This window comes from Benincasa hispida, chromosome 2 (assembly GCF_027475165.1).
Source record: "Benincasa hispida cultivar pf3 chromosome 2, pf3_genome.v1.1, whole genome shotgun sequence".
Lineage (NCBI taxonomy): Eukaryota > Viridiplantae > Streptophyta > Magnoliopsida > Cucurbitales > Cucurbitaceae > Benincasa > Benincasa hispida.
Window position 1 is genome coordinate 60,198,721 of NC_143479.1, and position 9,310 is coordinate 60,208,030.

The following is a 9,310-nucleotide window of genomic DNA, read 5'->3' on the forward strand; positions in this document are numbered from 1 at the left end:
TGTGGGTACACCTTGGGTTGTGAGAAAAAGAAATTGGTTTGATCCTGAACCAGTAAAAAGGATCTTGGGTTTCTCTTTAGCCTAGAAAAAAGAGGGTCGTGTGTCGGTTTGGTCCTCACCTGCAAGAGGATCACTTAGTGAAATACCCAAGAAGAAGTCTTAGAGTGTGGAGTAGGCAATTTGTCGAACCACTATAATTCTCGGTGTTTTCTCTTCCTCTCTCTCTTTTATTTCTTGTTTTCAAATTTTTTGCTTCTTGTCTTAGTTATTTTTTTAATCTTTCCAAATTGCATGATTTAATTTTTAATGTGTTATTTAAATTTATCCTTGATTAAATTGTCTTTAAATTTGAAGTTATCATAGCTTGCATGATTTAAGTTTTGTCTTGCATAAATTTTCTTTAATCAAATTAGTGAGTTAATTTTATTGAGCATTGTTTAAAGATAAAATTATTTAAAAAAAAAAATGGTAGTCAACCCTATTTACCCCCTCTAGTGTTGCCTTTAGATCCTACAATTGGTATTAGAGCAGGTAGCTCAGTTTCTTATTTCAAAAAGGTTTTGTATTTTTTTTCTTGATTTTACATTCTGTTTTTTTAATCTTTTGCAAAAAGTTTGAAAAATTGAGTTTTAAAAGCTGTTTTTATTAGAAATTTTTTGTCTTGAAAATTGGTTATTAAAACTTTATTTTTTTTCTCTACTTCTTAATCTTTGAAATCTTTTTGATTAAAATCTAATTTTTGGAAAAGTATTTCTCTTTACAAAAATCTTTAAAAAAAAATTATTATATTCTCTTCCTCTTTTGAAAAACTTAATTGTTCGAGCTTATGGCAACTACTGGAATAAATGGGTATGGTGAAGGTCAATCTACCACTAGACCACCTTTGTTTGATGAAAATAATTATGCATGGTGGAAAACTAGAATGAGAATTTATTTGATTTCTATTGACTATAATCTATGGGAAATTGTTTTTAATGGTCCTTTAATTTCTACTAAGATAGTTGATAATAAAGATATTCCTAAGAAAGAAAAAGAGTTTAATGATGAAGATAAAAAGAAGTTTTCTATTAATGTTAAAGCCATGAACTGTCTGTTTTGTGCTTTATGTCCTGATGAGTTTAATCGAGTCTCTGCATGTAATTCTGCTAAAGAAATTTGGGATATGCTTGAAGTAACTCATGAAGGAATTAATCAAGTTAAAGAGTCAAAGATTAGCATGTTAGTTCATAATTATGAATTGTTTAAAATGGATGCAAATGAAACTATATCTGAAATGTTTACTAGGTTCACGAATATTGTTAGTGCTTTGAAGGGATTAAGAAAATCTTATACCACCTCTGAAAATGTGAGAAAAATTCTTAGATCATTTCCTAAGAGTTGGGAAGCTAAGGTGATGGCAATCCAAGAAGCAAAAGACCTCTCAAAACTTCCACTGGAGGAGCTCGTTGGATTTCTCATGACACATGAGATAATCATGAAGGCCAATGTGGAAGAAGATGTCAAAAAAAAAAAAAGAAAAAAAAAAGAAGAGCCTAGCATTAAAGTCCACTCAAGTTCAAGAGGACTCTGAAACTGAAGCTGAACTAAATGATGAGGCGTTCGCTTACTTGACCAAGAAGTTCAAAAAGCATTTTAGGAAAAGGAACTTCTCAAAGAAAGTCATCAATCAAGAAGGCAAAGGAGAAAAGTGCAACAGAGATACAATCATCTGTTATGAATGCAAAAAGCCTGGACACGTGAAGTGAGACTGTTCTCAAAGAAAAGCCATTTCAAAGAAGAGTAGGAAGGCCATGAAAGCTACTTGGGACGAAAGCGATGAAAGCAAATCTGAAAACGAGAAAGAAGTAGCAAATCTGTGCGTTATGGCTTTTGGAGACGATGACGACGACAATGATGAGGTAAGTCCTGAAAACCTTACTTTTGATGAGTTCATTGATGCATATAATGAAGTTAAAATTGAATTTGAAAAACTAGGTTGCAAATATATGTCTCTTAGGAAGAAAAATGCTAAATTAGCTCTTGAAAATAATAATTTATTAATTGAGATAGATAATCTCAACGAGAAAAATGAGACATTAGGAAAAGATCTAGATTTATCTAAATCAAATTTGCATGCTTTAAAAGAAGAGTATAAATTATTAGAAAATAAAAATGAAGACATTTCAGCTACTCTTTTAAAATTTACAAATGAGAAAAAGAATTTAGATATCACGATGGGTAAGCAACAATGCATATTTGATAAAAGTGGCTTAGGTTATAAACCTCACCAAAAACAAAAGAAATTTACAAACTACTTTATCAAAGAAGGTTCTATTATTTGTCATGCATGTGGAAAACATGGTCATAAAGCTTATACATGCAATTTAAGAAAAATCAATATTATGAATGAAAAGAGATGGATTCCTCAATTTTTGTTAGCAAACCCCCAAGGACCCAAACAAATTTGGGTACCTAAGATTACATCTTGAGAATTAATTCTCTCAGGTATGTTTGAGATCCATAAAGAATAAGTGGTACTTGGACAGTGGATGTTCAAAACATATGACTGGGGACCACACAAAATTCACATACCTAGAAAAGAAAGATGGAGGATACATTACCTTCGGTGACAATAAAAAGGGTAAGATTGTTGGCAAAGGTAATATTAGTAACGTTTGAATTTTCTTATTGAAAATGTTTTGTTGGTTGATGGTTTAAAGCATGATTTATTAAATATTAGTCAATTATGTGATAAAGGATATAGAGTAATTTTTATTGATAAAAATTGTACAATAGAAAATGCATGTGATGAAAAAGTTTTGTTTGTAGGAAATAGAGATAAAAATGTTTATACTATTGATCTATTAGATTGTCCTATAGTCGAAAATAAATGTTTATCTGCATTGCATGAAGATTCGTGGTTATGGCATAGAAGGTTAGCTCGTGCTAGCATGCATTTAATTTCAAATATTTCTAAGAAATCCCTTGTTATAGGTCTTCCAAAATTAAACTTTGAAAAAGATAAAGTTTGTGATGCTTGTCAAATGGGTAAAAAAACTAAGTCTTCTTTCAAACCAAAGAAAATGGTTTCTACTTCTAGACCTTTGCAACTATTACGTATGGACCTTTTTGGGCCTACTAGAGTTGTAAGCCTAAGTGGAAAACATTATGCGTTTGTTATAGTTGATGATTTTTCGAGATTTACTTGGGTTTTATTTTTATCTCATAAGGATGAAGCTTTAAAATCTTTTATTAGCTTTTCAAAAATAATTCAAAATGAAAAAGGTTTTATGATTTCGAAAATTAGAAGTGATCATGGAGAAGAATTTGAAAATGTTTCTTTTGAAAATTTTTGTAAAGAAAATGAAATTTCTCATGATTTTTCCTCTCCAAAAACACCTCAATAAAATGGTGTTGTAGAAAGGAAAAATTGATCTTTACAAGAATTAGCTACCTCCATGCTTAATGAATATGATTTACCAAAATCTTTTTGGGCTGAAGCTGTTAATACTGCATCTTATGTAATGAATCGTGTTTTAATAAGACCTGTTTTAGGTGAAACTCCTTATGAGTTTTTTAATAATAAAACTCCAAATATTAGCTATTTCAAAGTCTTTGGTTGCAAATGTTTTATTTTGAAAGACAAAGGGAAACTTGGAAAGTTTGAGTCAAAAACGGACATTGGCATATTCTTAGGATATTCTACATGTAGTAAAACATATAGAGTTTTTAATAAAAGAACTCATGTACTTGAAGAGTCCATGAATGTTATTTTTGATGAAACACATGTTGCCACTAATAAAGTTTCTGCTAGTGATGAATTAGAAATACCTGTTGAAGATCTTAGTATTAAAGATAGGGAAGCAATATCAAATGAATCTCAGAAAGAGCCAGAAAAATCCCCCCCTCAAGATTGGAGATTCTCCACTCACCATCCTCAGGAGTTAATAATAGGTGATGTATCTTAAGGGGTAAGAACTCGCTATTCTTTAAATGCTTTCAATAATGTTGCTTTCGTGTCTCAAATTGAACCAAAGTCTTTTAAAGATGCTGAATCTGATGAGTTCTGGTTAATTGCTATGCAAGAAGAATTAAATCAATTTGAAAGAAATAATGTGTGGGAACTAGTCCCGCGTCCTAGTGATCATCCTGTTATAGGTACTAAATGGATATTTAGAAATAAAATGGATGAATCTGGTAATATTATTAGAAATAAAGCTAGACTAATTGCTCAAGGCTATAGTCAAGAAGAAGGAATAGATTATGAGGAAACATTTGCTCCTATTGCTAGATTAGAATCTATTCGCATGCTGCTTGCATTTACATCTCATAAGAATTTTACTTTATTTCAAATGGATGTAAAAAGTGCTTTCTTAAATGGTTTCATAATGGAGGAAGTGTATGTTGAACAACCTCCTAGTTTTGAAAGCTTTGATAATCCAAATCATGTTTTTAAATTAAATAAAGACCTTTATGGTCTTAAACAAGTTCCTAGAGCTTGGTATGACCGTTTGAGTAAATTTTTGCTAGAAAATGGTTTTAAAATGGGACTTATTGATACTACTCTTTTTATCAAAATTAAAGATAATGATATTTTATTAGTGCAAATCTATGTTGATGATATTATATTTGGTGCTACTAACTCTTCTCTTTGTAAAGAATTTTCTAAGTGTATGCATAGTGAGTTTGAAATGAGCATGATGGGAGAACTTAAATTCTTCCTTGGGCTTCAAATTAAACAACTTGAAGATGGAATCTTCATAAATCAAGAAAAGTACACAAGGGATCTACTCAAAAGGTTTAAGTTCGATAATGCAAAAGTAGCAATGACCCTGATGAGTACCACTACAAAGCTTGATAAGGATGAAAAAGGTAAAAACGTAGATATTAAAGCTTATAGAGGTATGATCGCATCCTTGCTTTACTTAAGTGTGAGTAGGCTTGATATTATGTTTAGTGTATGCATGTGTGCTAGATTTCAATTATGTCCTAAAGAATTTCACTTGCATGCTGTAAAAAGAATTTTTAAATATTTGCTTGGTACCATTAATTTAGGCTTATGGTATCCTAAAAATGCATCTTTAGATTTGATTGCATATTCTAATGCTGATTTTGCAGGTAGTGTAACTGATAGAAAAAGTACTAGTGGAACATGTCATTTTCTAGGTAGTTTTTTAGTATCTTGGTATAGTAAAAAGCAAAATTTTGTTGCATTATCTACCACTGAGGCTGAATATATTGCTATTGCTAGTTGTTGTTCTCAAGTATTATGGATGAAACAAACGTTGCGTGATTTTTGTTTAAATTTTAAACAAGTACCAATCTTTTGTGATAATACTAGTTCGATTAATTTAACTAAAAATCTCATTCAACATTCTAGAACAAAACATAAAGATATTAGACATCATTTTCTTCGAGAGCATGTGCAAAATAAGAATATTGTCATTAATTATGTTAATACTGAGAACCAGGTAGCAGATATTCTTACAAAGGCATTAAATGAAGAAGCCTTTTGTAAAAATAGACTTGCACTTGGTATTATTAGAATTGCCTAATTATGTTTGATAGGGGGAGTATTATTCATATTTCTATGAATTTATGTGTTATAATTTATTGAGGGGGAGCATTATTTGTATGATTAAAGGGGAGAAAAATCACTTGTATATCTTTTTGTTGATAACAAAATGGGGAGAAGTATTTTTGGTATTATGGTGGTTTGTCATCATAAAAAACGGGGAGATTGTTAGCTTTAGTAGCTTTAAGGCTTCAATTAAACCAAGTATTTTGATAATAACAAAATCAGATTTTTTTGTACTAACATTTTCAGTGTTTCAGAGTCACTATTTTGTAGAGCTTGGAAAGAAGATTCCAACACAATTTGAATCGCTCAAATCAAAGTTCAAACGAGAAAGTTATAAGCAAAAAAAGATTGGAGAGGAAATCGAACGTGGCAGTGACACGTGGCACCTTGCTGACGTGGCACACATACGGTCAATATTGATGATGTGGCAGCTGACGTGATGCTCCAATCGGTCACTTTTTGCTGACGTGGCGATGATGTGGCACATGATGTGGCAGTGACGTGGCGACCATGGACAAATGAGATAATGACAAGTGGCAATCACCCAGCTTCACGCGCGTGCGCCGCACGTGCCTATGGTTTCTTCACAGAATGTGGTGCGTGACGCTCAACCTCCTCCCCTGTGTGCGTGGTGCTCATATCATCTGGCTATTTTTTATTTTCATTTTTATTTTCTTATTTTCCTTTAAGTTCCTGATCAAATTTTCTTCAAATTCTCACCAAATTTCAGCCTTTTCAAATTTGATTTCCTTCCTAAATTTTCATCCTTCAAATCCTCTTTTTATTCTCCAAATCTCAATAATTCCAATCTTTCAAAATTTCTTTCCAAATCCTTTCATTTTCTATTTTTATTCAATCTCCACCCTTCATTTTCAATCGTATCCAACGGCCAAAATTTATCCCCCTCGCCTATAAATTCGACTTTATTTTACTCTTCATGGAAACACCAAAAGCTATCAAGTCTTAAGCTCTCAATTCTCTCTACTCTCAAATTCTTGTCCCCCTTGCTCTTAAATTGGCCTAGAGTTATTTTTATGAGTGCTCAACTTGTGTATTTAGCCTTCAAGAGGCAATATTGTGAGGTTTTCTTTTAATTTTTTAGGAATTGCATTAAGGTGTGGGTACACCTTGGGTTGTGAGAAAAAGAAATTGGTTTGATCCTGAACCAGTAAAAAGGATATTGGATTTCTCTTTAGCCTAAGAAAAAGAGGGTTGTGTGTCGGTTTGGTTCTCACCTGCAAGAGGATCACTTAGTGAAATACTCAAGAAGGAGTCTTGGAGAGTGGAGTAGGCAATTTGCTGAACCACTATAATTCCCAGTGTTTTCTCTTCTTCTCTCTCTTTTATTTCTTGTTTTCAAATTTTTTGCTTCTTGTCTTAGTTATTTTTTTAATATTTTCAAATTGCATGATTTAATTTTTAGTGTGTTATTTAAATTTATCCTTGATTAAATTGCCTTTAAATTTGAAGTTATCATAGCTTGCATGATTTAAGTTTTGTCTTGCATAAATTTTCTTTAATCAAATTAGTGGGTTAATTTTATTGAGCATTGTTTAAAGATAAAATTATTTAAAAAAAAAAAGAAATTGGTAGTCAACCCTATTCACCCCCTCTAGTGTTTCCTTTAGATCCTACATAGTCCACTTTGTTAAGAATCAAATTACTAAACGTGGCCGGGTATACGATCGTTTAGCAAATATCGAGTACCAATAACTATGCGATGAATCATGAGGTACTCGATCGTTTAGCTCACAAGATAAAACACGCGAGTTCTAAACGATTGTTTAGATGACAACATAGCTACGAAGCCTGATGGTCTAGACGATCACTTAACAAGCAATTAAGTAAACGATTTACTACGCGATCGTGTAGTCAGGAACTAAGCGATGAAGCTTGCTGAGCTACACGATCGTCTAGTGCGCGCGTGTTAACCAGCTCCCGAGTATCCGATACTCTACGATCGTCTACCCCATCATTTACACAACCTGACCAACGCTTGGTCGTCTTCATCCTCAAAGAACAACAACTCCTTACCTTGAAGCTTCTTCACGAACGACTCATAGACTTAAACACGTTTGAAATTACAGACTCGATAGCAGTTAAGACGCCTAAAACACAGAGGCTTTTACAATTAACTTCGAATGTAAAAAAATTTGAACAACCAGAGGCTTCATCCCAGAAATTCCATTAGTCTCACATTCACAAACTATTTAACGCTTAAACAGAGAGCAGACATGCTTTTACCCATCGAGAAAGTAAATGCAATTCTTTGCATCAATGAATTTGGAATATCAGGACTGAAAGATCTCTTATTGAAGAGTTTCATGAGCGCGTTCGGATCACTCCGATCTCACCGTGACCGAAATACACATTATACATTCAAAATATACAGTTATGAAAACAAACTCTAATTATTGGCATGCTATAAACAATAAATTACCAAGGGAAAGAGTGCCATACCAGTTGAAAACGTTTTTCAAACTTCGGCACTCCAAGCAGCGGAACCTTCCACGCGGTCTACCAATGCCCAACAACAGTGTCAACAACAGCAGCACGAACAACCACACGAACACGAATGCCACGGGGACGACACCACCAAGAAAGAGCCCCAGGTATTCTTGGAGTGAAAACCCAAAAGGTGGCCTTTGGTGAATTTGGTAGAGGAAAGAGGAAACACAAATCGTATAGGCGATAAGCAAGTGGGAGGGAAAAAGACGCTATCGCATAGCAGACTGCTTATCATTTAGGAGGAGCTACATGATCATGTAGGATTTACTAAACGATCATTTAGGAAAAGGTATACGATCGTTTAGCTAAAATTGGCACACTATACGATTGTTTAGAGAAGCTATCCGATTGTGTAGGAAATAGCGTGCAATCGTTTAGGCGCGAGGTGGACGATCGTTTAGGTAGAGAGTGCTATTGTATAGGCTCTCGATTTTCTATAAGCGATCATTTTCTATTCTCAACAACACGCTCTCTCGAATTCTTTGGGCGATCGATCAAAATGAAAACTATTTTCATTTTAACTCATCGGTTACAGTAACCGACGTTGCCCCACTAACCTACGTTCGAACGTGAATTTTGGATTAATTATCATATAATTAACCAACTAATTAATTAATAAATATAATCATATTTTATTTTTATCCTATAGTTTGATATCACATATCTACTATAGTATTTTCTCCTCTACTTGATATAAATCATATTTATATCTAATTTTCTCCAAAATAATGTATCTCATACATTTAGCCAATTATATCATATATAATTAATCAGTCCAATTATATCATATATAATAAAACTTCCTCTTATCAATTTGAACATTTCAAATTAACTCAAATACTGGTTCTCGACTTTATCCAAGCTACCTAGGGGACCTCATGGATCTATGGCTTGAAGCTCCAATGGTCCGTGAATAGCTGACTAAACTCTTTAGCCACGAGATCCACCATTTTTTTAACTGTCAGACATTCCAATTTGGACCAACAGCTGAACTATTCTTACCATACATATATTTCTGTGTCCATTGGATATAACCAATCATGAGTACGATGACCCTTCACAGATGCTCGTAAGTATAGCTAGGCCAAATTACCGTTATGCCCCTGTAGTTACATCTCACTCCTTAAGTACCACTGATTTCTTTAATGAACAATACAACATAGTCCAACTATGTGTGAACACCTCTTGGGCCAAGAGAAGGTATGTAGCGCCATATTGTTCAAGCCCTAGAATCAGCCCTTA